The sequence below is a fragment of the Camelus bactrianus genome, chromosome X (genome assembly GCF_048773025.1).
Source record: "Camelus bactrianus isolate YW-2024 breed Bactrian camel chromosome X, ASM4877302v1, whole genome shotgun sequence".
Classification (NCBI taxonomy): Eukaryota; Metazoa; Chordata; class Mammalia; order Artiodactyla; family Camelidae; genus Camelus; species Camelus bactrianus.
In genome coordinates, this window is record NC_133575.1 from 13316418 (window position 1) to 13333326 (window position 16909).

The window sequence follows — 16909 nt, forward strand, 5'->3', positions numbered from 1 at the left end:
ACCCACCAAGTCCTTTATGCTCGGGGAAGAAATACCGTAGGCAATTTAGCTACAACTAATATCCACTCCTCATCATAAAGCGATCCAGAAGGGCACCGAGAAACGACAAAGCTCATTTTCACTCTCCAACTCATTTTAAGACAGGGTATTGTTGGAGGCTCTTTCCAAGACCCAAGTCCCATTTTCAGCCTTTCTCACTCTTACACTATCTGAGCCTTGTGGCCTGAGGAATCTCATCCTTACTTTTTCACATCTTCCTCTATTTTTCTTTTTTTCTTTTACTTCCCTGCATGGAATTGGTCCTTATTCCTGCTGCTGCTGTCCATCACAAGAATGGACTCTGATGCCTTTTCCTGTCACTAGTATCCTTAGATGAATGTGTCACTTCAACCTCCGCTTCTCTCCACATTTCTGAACAGAGCAGAAGCCTTGTGCCAGGCCAGGCCTTCAAAGGAAAAATCTGTTTTGTTAGCTTCCTATTCCAAGTGCTCTTCTGCCCTACCACTTACAACATGTAGCCTGCTTATTTACTGAGGCTTATTTAGCAAGAGAAATAGTTGGGATCAGGGTGGGGAAGGGAAGCTTTTGAAGACAAAAAAAAATGTCATTTGGTTTCCAAAGAGTTATGAATAATGGCAGGCCATGGTCACTTTGCAAATTAAGATCTGAATGGTTAAAAGATCTGAATGGTTTACTGCTACAAATGAGTCTGTATTTTGCTGCTTTTAAAAAAAATAAAGTCTTTTCTAACCATGATTGGATGCAGGAACACATTATGTAAAGAAACTGTTCTGTTCACTCAGGACAGGTATAAAATATTCTCACGCCTGGTTAAGGACTTGCAAGACTAAGATGCCAGCAGTGCCAGAGAACTTGTTCATTCACCTGATGTTCACCAGAAATGTCCGGATGAACTCCCGCCCCACTTTCTGCCCTAGAAGGGTGAGATCATATATGAGGAGGAGTTTCCAAGAAACAGAATGGAGTTCTCAGGCTCCTACTTTAAGAGAAGCATTTCATGCAGACCCAGAGAAGCTATCTGATGGAGCTCGGGATATGTTCTTGCCTTTTCCATTCCCAAGCTCCCTGTCCACTCTGTGGTGGCCTCCCTATACCAAGTCCCCACGCTGAACCAAGTCCCCACTGCTTTGGCCCTGACCAGCCCAGCTGTCCATGTTGCAACTCTTCCCCTGGCAGGTGGGGAGACCAACTTGTTCCAGTTTGCCCAGGACTGCCAGGTTTTAAAACTGAAAGTCCCGTGTCCCAGGAACCCCCTCAATCCCAGGCCAACCAGAAGAGTTGGTCACCTAGGTGGCAGGCCAAGCCAAACTCCTCTCCACCAGCTGGGCCCAGCCAAAGTCTGAACCAGCAGGATTACTCCTGTCCGCCACTGCTTACCAATTCTGACCTATTTAAAGTATATGAATTTGGAAAGTGTATTTAAAGCTGCTGACTGAAGGTGCTCCTGGCTGTTGACTATGTCTGTCAGATTTCCTTTTCCCCCCCCATTTTCTGGTTCCTTCATTGCTTTCATCACACTCCCTTCAGAACTGGTGGCTCAGATGATTATATGGGCCAGTGCCAAGGTTTTCTGACCACTCGCCTAGCTCCGGGCTGCTCCACCCCTGGCTGCAAAGGGAAGGTGGGCCCAGGTACCCAACTCTCCCCTCCTTCAGTTTCATGGTGCATCAAGGGTCCTAAACGATGGAAACCAGTGTGTTGTCACAATTTACTCAGTCTACCAGCCACTACCAAGTCCCACAGAGTTGGCCTCCTAAACACTTCTACAATCCAGCTACTTGCTTCCCCATCCACCACCACTATGCTGCTTCAGCTCAAGGTCAAGGTCATAGGTCACTCTGGATTACAGCAATGGAGCCTTGTTGGTCTTCCTTTTCGCCTGCCCCAGTTCATACTCCACTAGGGAGAAAAACCAAACACATAAACTAGATAATGCCACTGACTTCTGGGAAACTGCTCAGGATAAAGTCCAAGCACTTAATCAAGGCTTACAAGACCCACTAGGATCTGGGCCCCGCTCACCTTTCCTGCTCGTTGTCCCTTTGCCACCTCAATTTCCTCATCTGCAAATGAAAATTGCTGTTTCTAAATTTTACTGTGCTGTTTAAGTGAGACCATGTAAATTAAATTCCTGGCCAAGTGCTTCAGCTCCATTACGGACTTGCAGAACCTGGAGTTCTTCACCCCACCCACAAAAGTGGGAAAAGGAATGGGGCATCTGGCATCGGCCATCACAGAGAGAGGGGGCAGGCAAAAGATGTGAAGAAAGGGAAGAAGCATCCCATACAGATGGGGGATGAAGAGCTTTGTGTCCTAAATATCCAAGATAGAGTTGAGAGTGGGGCCCATTGACTAGAGGAAGGTGGGTCTCATCCCCTGATGAGCAGTGGTGATAAATACAAGAGGGACTTGGGCTGGGGTCCCACTGGTGTGCTCAGATTTGCCGAGCTCACTCATGGGTAGATGGCACAGAGCTAAGTGGAAAGATGGAAGTACTCAAAGCACAAGAACTTGATGTTGCACCACTGATTAATGCGGACAGATCCCTATAATAATGAGGCCTTCAGTCCATGCCTCTGAAGACTTGTTTTTGGAAACAAACTGGGAGATATTTGTGTGGTTATAATTTTTTAATTAAACATGTTATCAGCATCTAAATACCTCAGAGCACACTGCCAGGAGCCACAGAGGGTTGGGTTGTTATAATGGTGATTAAAATGAACTTTAGGAAGTGCTGCCTGGCTCAAGAGGATGAATGCTGGTTTGAGACCAAGCCACACAAAAGACATATGATTCCTGCTGTCAAAAAACAAAACAAAACAAAGACGGAGAAACAGAAAGGAAAGAAAAAGTCATAGGTTCTGTGGGAGAAAACACAGATCTGTGCACACTTAGGAAAAAAATGATTCTACATTATTCCTTTATTTTACAAATAGTTATAAGAAAAATAGCCTGTTACTTTCACAAGTAACCTCAGCTACTTCTTTACACGTGTATTTTTTTTTCTTTAACAAGAACAGCATTCTTAGCACTGATGAAAGCTACATCAAGAGTCAAGGTGGCCAACATGACAGTCCCCTTTTCAGGAACCTCTCCTGGCCCCCTGGCCACTCACACCCTCCAATCCTGCCCCAGGGCACCTGACCTTTGCCCTCCAAAATGGACAGACTTTAATTAGGGTGAAGATACAAGGATAGGGGGACCCTTATCTGTCTGCTTCATCTGCTTCACTTTTTTTTTCTTTCCTAGTTAAGTTTTCTGCCACCATTTAATTGCAGAGAATAGCAGATCGGACAATAAATGGGCCTCTCTGTCCAGGCTTGCCGTACATCACCAGGGTGGTTAGGCAATTCCTAGAGATTGTGCCTCTTCCTTCACCCAGCGTGGCTTCCCAGCCCTTCCCAAGGAAGCCTAAATTAAAATGAATACATTCCAGAACAATTGCCAAGGGAGTGACCCAACTTAAAAGTGGCCCAAGTAAAATTGGGACTGAGAGAGGGCCAGGTCTCCAGGTCAGCAGCAGGATGGCGGCTTCTCCCAATTGACATGAGCCAGCAACCACAGCTCCCTGCACACCAGGAGGTAGCAGCTAAACCCCAGGCCACACCACTTTAAGATGCAGGAATTAGTCCTTACGCCCAGATAGATAATGTTCAACCAAAGATCCTAGCACCAGCAGCACCACAGCACCTGGGAACGCGTCAGAAATGCAAAATCTTGGGCCCCACTCCAAAATCTTGGGCTGTCACTGGGGGTGGGTGCCAGGAATCTGTTGTTTAACAAGCCCTCCAGGTGATTCTAATGCAAGCTAAAGCTTGAGAACCACAGGTCTACAGGCCTTCGAGAGAGGGAGGAGCTGCGCTGGGCTGGGAGGGAGGCAGAGACTCAAAGCTGGTGGGCATTACAGGAGAGGTGCGTATCAAGCAAGAGCAGAGGGGCAGAATGGCACAGGGAAACAAGCACTTTCTAGAGCTGTGCTGTCCAATATGGTAGCCACTAGCCGCAAGTGGCAATTTACTTCTAAAATTTTAAATTGAAAGACAAATCTTGCATGATCTCACTTAAACGTAGAATATTAAAAAAAAAAAAAAAAGCCACATTCACAGTAACAGAGTAGAATGGTGGTTACCAGAGGCTGGGATTGCGGGGAAGAAGGGAAATTAAAAAAGAAAGAAAGAGAAAAGAAAGTAGAAGGGTGGTTTCCAGGGGCTGAGGGAAGGAGAGTGAATGGGGAGTTAGTGTTAAATGAGGACAGAGATTCGGTTTGCAAGATGAAAAGGGTTCTGGAGATGGATGGTGGTGACAGTTGCACTATAATATGAATGTATCTAATACCACTGAACTGCACACTTAAAAATGGTTAAGAAAAAAATTTCAAAGTCAGGCCTCAGCCACTCCAGTCACATTTCTAGTGCTCAACAGCAACTTACAGCTAGTGGCTACCATATTGGACAGTGTAGGACATTTCCATCATTGCAGAAAGTTCTATTGAACCAGGTTGTGGACAATCCCAGTTCCACCTTCTACGAGCTGTGTGACCTTGTGTAAGTTACTAACCCTCTCTGGGCCCCTGATTTCTCCTTTTTGAAATGAAGCTCAAAATACCCACCCACCTCAGATGGTTGTTATGGAGTGGGAACTAAAATAATAGCTGTAAATCACCTAGTATAACTGCCCAGCCTATAGCACGAGCTTGATAAATGACAGGTCATATTGTTGCTGTTATGATTTTATAAGCAGCCTTTGGAGACATTTTCTAATGGAGTGGACAGTCTGCATTGGCTAAGATGGACTCCTTTCACTACATTTCAGTTGCAAATTTTGAAGCTTGTGTGAGTGGTTCTGTTCTCAGCAGGACAAGCCAGCAGTGCCATCCTGAAGTAATACCCATTTGCTGGCAGGTCAGAAATGGAGCATTCTAATCCAGAAGCAGTGTATAGGAGACTTGTAGTAAGGCTACAATTCTTGAAGACAGAGAGTATCATTTTGTGTGAGCCTTCTTCCTTCTTTTTTTTTTAACCACTAATGCCACAATCCTGGGGAGGCCCATTACATTAGACTCAAGGCTTCAGTGTTCTTCATCTAGAAAGATGCCCAAGAGATCTTGTAACCTTCTTGTAAACCTCACCCCATAAAGAAAGCAAACAAAACACAGCCGAGACATCATCAAAAAAATGTACAGGGGATGTAAGCTGTGCAGCCACTATGAAGAACACTATGGAAGTTCCTTAAAAAAACTAAAAATAGAGTAGAGTTACCATATGACCCAGCAATCCCACTCCTGGGCATATATACAGAGAAAACTCCAAAAAGATACATGTACCCCAATGTTCATGGTGGCACTGTTTACAACAGCCAAGACATGGAAGCAACCTAAGGGTCCATCAACAGATGAATGGATAAAGAAGATGTGGTGTGTACACACACACACACACACACACACACACACACACACAATATGGAATACTACTCAGCCATAAAAAAGAATGAACTAATACCATCTGCAGCAACACAGATGGACCTAGAGATTATCATACTAAGTGAAGTTAGTCAGACTGAGAAAGACAAATATTATATGATATCACTTATATGTGAAATCTAAAAAAATTATACAAGTAAACTAATTTACAAAACAGAAATAGACTCACAGAGTAGAAAAGAAACTTATGGTTACCAAAGGGGAAAGGTGGGGAAGGGATAAATTAGGAGTTTAGAATTAACAGATATACACTATTATATATAACACAGATACACAACAAAGTCATACTGCATAGCACAGAGAACTATATTTAATATCTTATAATAACCTATAATGGAAAAGAATTTGAAAATGAATATATATTTTGCTGTACACCCAAAACCAACACAACATTGTAAATCAACTATACTTCGATAAAAAAAAAAAACAAAACACAGCCAAGAGTATAATCTGGAGACCTCCTCTCTACTGAAGAGCAGTCATGAAGGGGAGAATGGTCTGGGAAAATGGGAATAGGGATTCGCATGGGAGTTTTATCTAATTAGGAAATAGGGAGTCACTGAATGTTCTTGAGCTAGAATGATGAAATTAAGAGGGGTGCTTTAGCAAGAGGAACAACAGCTGAGGAAGCAAGGACAGGAGTGGGGCAGAGCAGTGGGGAGACTGAGGATACACCCAGTGAGCTGTGCTGAGGCCTGTGCTCATGGAAGTGGTGGGTAAGGCTGAGGAGAGGAGGATGGGGGTCGAACCTATGTGAACTGGCAGCAGAGGTGACATTGGGAGCAAGGGATAAAGGGTCCAGGCTCCTAGCACTGAGGCTGGATCCTTAGGTATCATGTCCAAGAGGCCAGTTTCCCCTTCAAACTCCTCTGGAGAAGCAATTCCATTCTTCTCATAGGCTTTGGACAAAGTCAGCTCTGTGGGTGGTGGGTCAGAAGAGTCAGGTAAGGGACTGGGAGCAGGACCTTCACTCAGGTTGCTTTTCTGGGCTTAGAAATCATAACAAAGGCTCCCTTTCCTGATCTAGTCAGGCCTCCTGGGTGAATCACAGACTTTTTAATGTTCTGGATGAGTAACATTAAAAAAAAAAAAGAGGTGGATCCAACATGAGTTGGACAATTTCTGACTACATCAAAAAAAAGATGTTAAACTACAAATGCCATCATTCACAAATGAGACTTTTTAACACTAAGAAAAGTGGGAAAGGCCATTCTAGAATAAAGGGAAGTTTTATAAAAAGGAAAAGGTTTAGCTTTAACAGAAAAACTCACTACATTTTCACTCTTCTTCCATTTCACTATGAATGGGTAGAAATTTTGTCCCATGCAGGAGGTGGTTCTCAAGCCTGGTCTGTGGGGATCACTGGTTTATGTGACTTTCCAAAACGGTTCCCAGTGTGGTTTGGGCTGTAAGAATCAGCCTTGATGACCCCAAATCCACCTGCCCAGTTGCTAAGAGCAAAAACAAAGCTTGAGGTTTCTGGCCTAGGTGTGTCCAATACAGAAGGACCAGGCAGCTTCAATGTCTTCTTGCCTTCTTAAAATGCAAGTGATAAGCCACCAAGGATCCTGGGACAAATGGTCTCATATTGATAGTTTCATATTCAATAATTTCATATTTAGTCCAGAGGGTTAGTGAATTTTTTTTTCTTAAAAGGAAATTGCAGCCAGAGCTAATTGCTCAATCCAAAATGTATCTGGACATTGTTTAGATGTTGGAAAGGAAACAGTAACGTTGTAGAGTTTTTGCAAAGAGGAGGGCATTGTTTTAGAAAAAAAAAATGCAAGTGTAAATTAATAGAAAATCCAGCCCTGAATGGTTTCCAAAGCTCTGATGTATATAGTCGAAATAGCTCCCCTACCTTTAGTCTTCCTTGACATTTTTCTTATTTTTAAATGCAAAAGGAAATTCTATCTGCACAAGCTCAATCCATTCCCATCCAGTGATTTGTTAGCCAATCAATGGCCATTGTAATCTGAAAAAAATAACACCATTTTCAATGAATCTTTCCAAGCGTGGCCGTGTTCAGCTAAGCTTAATAAAGAGAAAAACAGCAAGGACCATCTGGAAAACACTCTTCCGGAGTCGCGAAAGATAGTGGCAGCCTTTGCCCAACCTGCTATAAATAAGTGTCTCAGGAAAAAAAACACCCGATTTTCAAATCTGTTTCTACTTAATACAGCTGCAATAGAGTTTATTTAGCTTTTCCCTATAGCAGGAAGACTGTTTGCATTTTTATGACAAGGGCCTAAATGTTTTTCACAGCCATTTCCATTGCCATTATTTTGAGGAACAACATACCGCTTGGACCTGTCTGTTGGCTTCTGCAGCACACAGCAGTGGCCCCAGTGGCCTCTGCACCACAAAACTGGCCTCCAAAGCCCAGATTTATGATCCTGTTTTCTCTCCCAGTGTTACAGCCATCACCCAAATCCTGGCCTGCGAGGGACAGGCAACTTAGAATGACCAAGTATCATATGCTGCAAAACAATTACTTATCTGCCTGGACCCAGTACGCGGTGGATGTCTGCCAGCTCACTGTCTCTTCCTTCATGCCAACAAGGAAGAGTCAAACTGCTCTTCAAGGGAGGCTAGAACTCACCCATGAAGGTCTCTTGCTGGCCTGGCAAACCCCTACCTGCTCACCTTTCTATCTTTCCTCACTGGCCAAGCCTGCAAAGGAATCCCTCTATACAGACGCTCGGAATTCCTTCAGATACTCTTTGGAAAAGGTCAGCCTGCTTTGGATGGCTGCAAAATGAAATGCTCCCACTGATGTCTGCATTGGGCACCTGGCCATACGCCTGAGCACCCCCAAACGCCCATCCCACTCCAAAGACTGTCAAGGCAGGGCTGGCTCCGGGACACCATCCAGTGTAATGAGCAATCCTCTTCTCTCTTCTCTCTCTGTCCTGCAAGCGCCCATCCCATTTTCACGGATGGGCAGGGAATGGCTTACCCCCATGACACCTTCCCGGTGAAGGCATGACTCACTCCCCTGCTTCTAGCCTTTCTAGGGACCACCAGGAAGAAGATGGCCGAGGGCTCGTCCAGCTGCAGCACTCCAGCTGTTGCTGCTGACTGCAGGCATTACCAGGACTGAGCTGGCTGAAGGAGCCCTGCTGCCGCTCTCTTTCCCAGGCAGAACTGCTGCAAAGAAACAAATGTGTGTAAGAGGGGGGAAAACTGGGAGGAGTGTGGAGCCCATGGAATTTGAATGTCCAATAATTTTGAAAAATGCTCCATCTCCCCACCATTGACTTTCTCTCTCAACAGTACTGGAAAACCCAGAAATTAGTGGTGGGTAAAGGGCTGCCACGATCTGAAATGAGTCTATTACAGTGTTATGAGCAGAGCTCTCCCAAGTACACTAAAGGGCTAAATTAATTGGCTCAGGCTTAAGATGCTACAGGAGAAATGATAGTGGGGAGGGGGTGCGGGTGGAAGAAGATGCCTGGTGGCTTTGAAGGCATGCCTGGAATCAAGTGCATTTGCAAAAGAAATTAAGGAGGAATAGACCTGTTCTCTGCATGAAAGAGAAGCCATTAGTTATTACAGTGTGCCCCCCAGTTACCTAGGACTGATTCAATCGCCTTCCTTTAAAAATATCCGTACCTATACAATCTTATAGACCCTTCCACCCACCTTAGAATTAAATCAGGCACACGACCCACTTCCAAATGTTTATTAATCACCCCCATGACTTGTATAATATATAAGTCAGAGGGAGAAATTGTTGTATCTTTTATTATCAAACTGAATTTTCCAAAAGCCACAAATTGCTTATTAAATCTTGGTCTAGGCCAGTGGTTCTCAGCCAGGGACCATTTTGCCCCAGACGGGACATTTGGCAAGGTCTGGAGACATTTTTGGCTATCACACCTAGGGCTGAGGGGGTGACACTTCTAGCGTCTAGTAGGTAGAGGCCAGGGACGCTGCTCAACATCCTAAATTACACAGGGCAGATCCACGGCAAAGAAAGACCTGGCCTAAAATGTCAACAGGGCCGAGATGGAGAAACTGTGCTCTAGATAAAGGCAAATACACTTGGCCTTTAATATTCATATCTAGGCAATCATCAAAGGAGAGAATCCCATTTTCTTTGAAATCTAAGGTTGGCTTACATATATGTTTACTAAGGGCATATTTACTCCTTTCCAAATAAATGAAACAGGTTCTCAAGCTGAATCTAGGAACATTAAAGAAATACTGTGATGATGGTGGGGCTAGGCAGGGTGCATTTAAAATGCATATTTCATCAGTCTAAATGGATGGAAATTAATATCTCATAAAATAAAATGATTATCTAGTTATGTTCCATACAAAACCAAAATCAATATGTTCCATCTTATTTAATCTGCAATTACAGAGTTTTTAAAAAACTAAACCAAGGAGATGCCATTCTTTCCCATTTCTCGCTAGCTGGGTACACATTTCTGAGCATACGGCATTAAAAAACAAACAAGCAGACAAAAATTCTTTTTTTAAGCAGTTTTGCAGAGCATAAAAAGCTTCCTGAATCACTCCATTTTATTTACTGTAGATTCAACCATTCTTGAGACAGCAAAACATGCAGCCCATTCTCTTGGTTATGCCTGCCCGGCTTTCCAAATACCCTCAAAACTAGGATGATGAATCACATACTTCGGCCCCACTGTGCCAATTAATAGTAAGCAAAGAATTCCACACAACCAAGATAGCATGTTCTGCCTGGGGAGTGTATGTGTGTATGCAGGGAGGTGGGGGTGGGAGTCCTTCAGCCAACTGTTTCCATAAAGTCTTATGAGCAGGTGCTGAGATTTTCTAAAATTCCTTTAGTTCGAGAACATCCTGTGGGGCTGTGCTGTGCCCTCAGCATGGGGATGGGCTTCGGTCAGGAAAAATGCATGTTCCCAGAGTTGGCCTAGAGCTTCCCAGCTAAAACCATGGAGGAAAGGATGGCCGACATCTATACCATTTCCATCCTTTCGGGCCACCATTCCTTTCTCCGAATCATGAGGCAAAAGCGGGCATACACACAAAGGCAAAAATAACAATGACGACAAAAATGCCCAAACACACCCTATCTTGGCTGCCAGCGAGGCCCACTTCTGCTGCTGAGAAAGAACAGTTGCTACCGTGCAGCTGGAGGAGCTTTTCCAGGGAACTGGTAATACCCTGGCTGTTAATGAATTATTTTTCGCCAGAATGTCGGATTCTTCCTGTGCTCCAGTAAACAGTCTGCTTCTGCCATGGGAAACAAAACCAGCTCCTTCCGAGGAGCTCAAGGAGGTCAGCCAAGGGTCCCTGTGGGGGCAGCCCCCTCAGGAGCCAGAGCCACAGGCGCCTGACCTATAAATCACCACAGCCCCAAGTTCATTCTTGCAGCTCTTTTCATTTCCTGGGCCATGCCCAGGGCCCAGGGAAGGGACCAGGATGACCACAGTGCCCACTGCCAGCCTTCCCCGTCCCACTCCTGAATTGTCTCTTGCTCAGGGTTCCTCATCTGTGGCACCGCGGGCCTGTGAAATTGGGCTTCCTTGCATTTACTCTGTCTCTCTTGCAAAAGCTGTATTTATTCCCTTGCTCTTGTTTTCATCAAGCTGTCAGGAAATGACTATGTGCATCCCCCCTTTTCCTTTCTCTTCTTTAAGACTGGCCCTGGCCCCAAATAACCCACTCTCAGCATTAGGGTGTCTGCTTGGAACACTATTCTCTAAACACACATACCCGGGAAGGATATTATTAGAGCAGGTGTCAAGGAAATCAGCTGCTCAGGCGGGAGACGGCTCTCCAATGGACAAGGACACCAGCCTGGGGTAGGCTGGGATGGAGGAGAGGAAAGCCAGTCCCGCCCGCCCGCCCCCACCCCCACCCCCACCCACGCCTTGCTCTCTCATCTCCATTAAGTTTCTGGAACCTGCATATCTCACAGAAGGTGACTGAGCAAACGTGCTCATGGGTAGGCTTGATGGGGACTCCCCAAAATAGCACCTTCACCACTGAAAATCAAAGTTGCCTGATGCCAGGCCATTGTAGCTCCTGAGTCAGCACCATGCCTCCCATCTGCCACAGAGACACAGGGCATTTATGCCCCCCGAAACTTCTGGAAGTGCTACAAGGATGAAGGCACAGGCTGGTGGAGCAAAGACTGCCTAAGAGAAATACATATATATAATTTTAAAGTTTCTAGTAGGCACATTAAAAAGATTAAAAGGAACAGATGACATTAATTTTAATACTCTAGCTTATTTAACCAATATATGCAAAATATTATCATTTTACCATGTAATCAATATACAAGTTATTAATGAGCTATTTTGCATTCTTTTTTGGTACTAAGTCTTAGAAATCCTGCGCATATGTTATTCTCGCAGCACATCCTACTTTGGACTAGCCACCTTTCAAATGCTCAAAAGCCACATGTGACTAGAGGCTACTATACCAGACAGACAGTGCATATATAGAATATTTCCATCATCATAAAAAGTTCTATTAGACAGTGCTGGGCTGAAAGACCAAAAAGGCTGTGGGAAACAGACTGACAGTTGAGAGCAGGATGGACTATAAGAATGAGAGCACCAGTGGGAACGGCAAGGGCTGGGATGTTCTAGAAGCCCAGCCTGACCTCTAAGTGGAGATAAAAATGGGCTCTTGCGAGAGGCCCAGGGCCCATGCTCACACTGTGGGGGGCTGCCTGTGCCGACACTGTGGGGGGCTGCCCCTGCAGCAGCGGGAAGGCCAGCGAGTATCATCATTATTTAAGGCATCTGCTGCTTGAGCAGCCTGTATCTTAGCTCTTCCGATCTGCTGAAGGCAGGGGCTGGAACAGAAGATCACCAAAGTCACGTATGTTCTTTCAATAACAATTCTGGGCTTGCAATCTAATTTGGTGAAGCAGACACAGAAATATGATCAAATTACCTGCGCCTGCATCTGTATGTGCATGTGTGTTCTTGTGTGTGATCTCGGCTGGAGAGAAAAGGAGGGTCATGAGCGAAATCTAGAAGTACTAATGTGGTCCCCCAAATCACCTCCTCAGCAGCTGTCATCAGAACACCGAGCAGTAGACTTGAGAGACTCATCAGAAATTGTGAGCCACAAAGGAGACACCTTGAGTCTGGAAAGAATGAGACGACGGGCATCTGGGCAGACGGTCAGGTGGGAGGGAGAAGTGGTAATCAGAAGCATTCTCCAAAGACAAGCGCTGCCAACTCTACAGCAAGGATGTCACCCTGATGCCCAAATCAAGCTTAATTCAGAATCCCACACAGGCTTTTATGCAGGGGAGAGTGCAATTAGCCATATTTTCCCCTACTTGAGAGCCTCATTCTCTGAAGTTCCCCTTGTATTCTGATCAGGGAGGCAGCAGAGTCGGAAACATCTCATATATGGCTTCAAATCCTAGCTCTCTCAGTGGCACCAGAATTTCTAGGGTGTTAAAGGCTACATCTAGTTGGAAGGGGGCTAAAGGACTTGCTTTGATGGTGTATTTGCATAGCAAGACCCCACCTCATTTTTATTGAGAGTTTATTTATTTGAGATGTTTAAGAGTCAGAAATACCTTACCCAACCTTTGGCTCCACCATAGGCCTCAGGCAAATTACTTAATCTGTCTCAGCCTCAGTTTCCTCATGTACAAGATGGAATGCTTTGCCCATTTCTCGTGGGCTTGTCAGCTGGGAACTTCCCAGGGCTAGAACTGGAGCACGACACCAGGAGCTCCGAGTCCCCAACCAAACACAAATCTCTGGATTTCTCCCTTGACAATGACTTACAGCTCCCTTTCACCACCATTCACTCCATCAGCTCCATCAGCTCCATCATTTAGTCATTCAACTCTCATTTATTAAGCAACAGTCGGATGTTGGGGATTCCAAGATGAAAAGGCACAGTCTTCCCATGTGAAATAGTTAGGGACTATTTGGGGTCTATCTACTTGGCACATAAGCATGTACCCTGATGGCTGGACTGCTTCACTGGTGCCCCCACCCCCAGTCATGTACCATATTTTATGAATGGGTAGGGGCTAAGACTCTGGTCTTTGGGAGAAATAAGTAAGAGACTTGGGGGAGGATCATGTTGCCTCTTTAAGTTGTAACCACTGAAGTGTGGAATCAGACACGTGATTGGAAATTTCTCTGAGCCTCAAATTCCTTATCTGTAAAATAATGCCTCTGTCACATCATGGTTTCCCACATGTGAAGTGTCTGGCAGACAGAGGGCAACAACAAATGTTAATTTCCTTCTGGACTTACTCTCCTCCACCACCCTCCTCCCCTAAATCTAAGGTTACAGAAGTAGTCAGAAAACAGACATTTGCTATTTTCCTATTGTAGATTCAGAGCACAGTGTGTATGGGTATCTCTACATAAAAAATACCTCCATTCTGAGTTTTGGGGAGACCAGTCCTATCTAGTTTTTGGGTCATTACAGCTAGAGCCATATTGGTTTCCTGATGCTATAGCACTCCCAGCAACACCTTGTCACACACCTCCCAGCCTTTTCTTTTTCTCTCTCTTTTTTTTTTTTTTTTGCATTTCAGGTGCCCTGTGTTGGTGGCTCTGTTTTCTGGCTACAAGACTTTTCACTTGTTTTACAGTTATAGCCCTAATGCCCACCAACCAAGTTCTCACGTTGGCAACTGGCATCACCCGGAAAGCTGTTTTCTCATTTGTCCCTGAAATGGGCAGGTTTTCCTGGGCCAAATCTCACCTCTGGAGGTCTGGGGCTTCTTTGCATGATAAAGGACCCCCCTGGGTGGCTGACCAATCCTATGGGCTGGTGCCAGAGCAGCCAGTACCCCAAGTGCCAGTCTGTCTTGGCTCCCAGTGCCCAGTCACCTTGTAGATGCCTCTAGTGGGCATCTGTCAGGATGAGACAGACGTGCCCATTCATAGGATATTGTGTGTAGGGGGTGGGTGGGTAGGTGGCTTTTCTGGGCTTCTAAGAGGCAGAGAAACCGGGATGCCACCGGGCTTCCAGTCTTCCAGCCGCTCCAGCTTCCAACAGTGGCAGAGCTCCCATATTTCCCTTTAGGAAGAAAACGCCAACGACAAAACAGTGTGTGGGGGCATAAGGCTGCTCTAGTAAGCGGCTCCCACCCACTAACCTCTCCACTGTTCTCCTCCCACGCTGCCACCCCTCAACTATAACAAAGGCACATCACAACACATTTGCAAAGTTATCAGAAGTCTCTTGGTCAATAAACAAACGATTCTGATGATTGAAAAGGAGGAAGAGATTTATCTAGAAAACGGTGGGAAATATTCCCCGGGAAAAGCACATAAAACCTTGCCCGATGCATGCAAGGCTAAGAATTGTTTTCTCCCTGCTGGCTGCTTTTCTCTCCGTTCTAAAGAGAAGCTTCTAAGAATCAGCTAAATAAAGGGATCACACCAGAGGATGAGCGATAAGGCTAAACCAACAAAAACAAAGACCCAAATGAAACAGAGCGAGCCATGAGAATCCGCGGTTATCAAAACTTTGTTTGGCCGTATCTATTTATCATCGCTGCACACCCGGGCTCTGCGGAATATCATTCTGTTGATGTCACTTATCCTCAGCAAAATAGTTACACATCCTTAAAAACGCCAGATGAGGGGGGCCGGCCCCGCGCACTGCCGCGAGCCGCCCCTCAAGCCCCGTCACCGAGTTCTAGCCAGACCGTGAGGTGGGGGCACGACTGTGGTGGCTCCAGCGGGTACCGGTAAGAGCTACTGACAGTTCCGGGAACGCGGTCACCCCGGCGCTGCGCCTTGCCCTGCCCACCTCTCCCATACCTGACTCTGCAAGCAGCAGCCACATCCCCGATACGGTATCAGCGCCTCCTCCCCCTCCTCCTGCTTTTCTCATTGATTAAGTTCTCAAACCATTGTTAAAGCCGGGTTGCTTTTCCCTTGAAAACTGGGCTGAATTCATTAAGCTTCACCCCGCCACAAAAGGAATATTCATAAAAGTTTGGCAGGCAGAAAGGGAGGCTGACTTCGTGCCATGGGGTGGGTGATGATTCGCTTCTCCACAGCCACCTTCTTCTTCCGTGCCCCATCCCTCTCTCCATCTATCCGTCGTGCCCCAAACCTACTCCGGGGACTTCTGATAGGGAAACACAAAGCAGCAGCTGTTGGCAACATTTCTACCCTTCGCCGGCAACTGTGGTGGGATGCCATTTCTCCACCCAGGCGGAGCTTATCCTGAACAATAGTCGGGCTTTAAACGGCAAACAAGCAAACACACAGAGCACAACCCCAACCCCGAAAAAAGCCAGCGCGGAGAGAAGCAATAACTCCCTCCGCAGCAAAAAGCACCGCTGAAACGCACGCAAAAATGCAGCGAGAAGGCTGCTCGGTGCCTAACATGGCAGAAAGCCCAAGCTGGTGCGGCCACCCCGGGTCTGGGCATTGGGGGGCACGAGGGCTTCCAGGCGCCGACGCTCACTCACCCGGCTCCGGGAGGATGCGGGGCTGGTCGAGCGTCACAAAGACGAGCCCAGCGCGATCTGGCAAAACCCAACTTTCCACCCGGCTCGCCAGGGCCGCCAGATACGTCAACAGAATCCATCTTTCGAAGGGCCTGGAAGGCACCGGGTTTTCCGGGCCGGGGCAGAGCGGCAGAGCCGGAGGCGGCCCGGTGCGATGCCCGGGCGCGGAGTCCGCCGCGCGCCGCCCTCTGCGCCCGTTGCCAGCGCCAGTGGCTGCCCAAACCCCACTTTGGGGACCCCGCCCCGCCGGCCGGCGCCGTCTCCCCAGCCGGCCCCAGCCCCGCCAGCCAGTGCGCGGCGCCGGGAGCAGGAGCGGGGCCCGAGGACGCCGCGCGGGTGGCGGCCTCGGCCCGCGTCCCCGCCCCCGCCCGGCCCTCCCCGCTGGCCCCGGCCTCCGGGCGCCGTCCTGCCCCCGGGAGCAGGCCCCTCCCCGGTCGCCGGGCCCCGCCAGGCGCGCCCAGCCCGGCGCGCCCCCTGCGTCCCGGTGGCAGGTCCGCGCGGGGAGGGCGGTGGGGGGACCCCGGCCCGCACGGGGGCGCCGCGGCCGCTACCTTGCAATCGCGGCCGCCGCCTCCAGGAAGCCGCGGGGTGGTCGCGGGTGCGGGAACTCTCCGGTCTGGCCTCGCCGCCGGCAGCCTGAAGGGGGTGAGCAGCGGTGGGAGCCGCCGTCGCCGCTGTCACCGAGCTGCTGTCGCCGCCGCCGCTGCCGGTCGTGCGTGAGCGTGTATGCGCCTGTGTCCGGACGAGTGTGTGTCTGCGTGCGGCGCCCGGCCTTTACTATATACACCGAGGGGTGGGAGGAGGCGGGGAAGGGGAGGGCTTGGGGGAGGTGGCGGAGGAGGGGGAGCAGGAGGGGGGCGAAAGGGTACCGGAGGAGGCGGCGGCGGAGGAGGGACAGGTGATCTCGCCCACGGGGAGGGCGTGGCTGTGGGAGGCGCGGGGTGGCAGAA

At 47.6% G+C, this 16909-nt stretch overlaps 1 protein-coding gene across 8 annotated transcripts in view; it reads right to left on the reverse strand.

Moving 5' to 3' along the window:
• The window catches only part of RAI2 (retinoic acid induced 2), a 301266-nt gene that overhangs the window by 42146 nt on the left and 242211 nt on the right, over positions 1-16909 (reverse strand). For 3 of the 8 annotated variants that reach the window (XM_074359296.1, XM_074359295.1, XM_074359294.1), the window contains exon 1: positions 16511-16722. The exons of 1 other annotated variant lie outside the window; for it this stretch is intronic. The gene's annotated coding sequence lies outside the window, so the exon portion shown is untranslated. Of the gene's footprint in view, positions 1-15920; positions 16329-16510; positions 16723-16909 lie in introns of those variants that run through there. 4 more of the 8 variants (XM_010954552.3, XM_010954550.3, XM_045516353.2 and 1 more) reach the window with 3 other exon arrangements.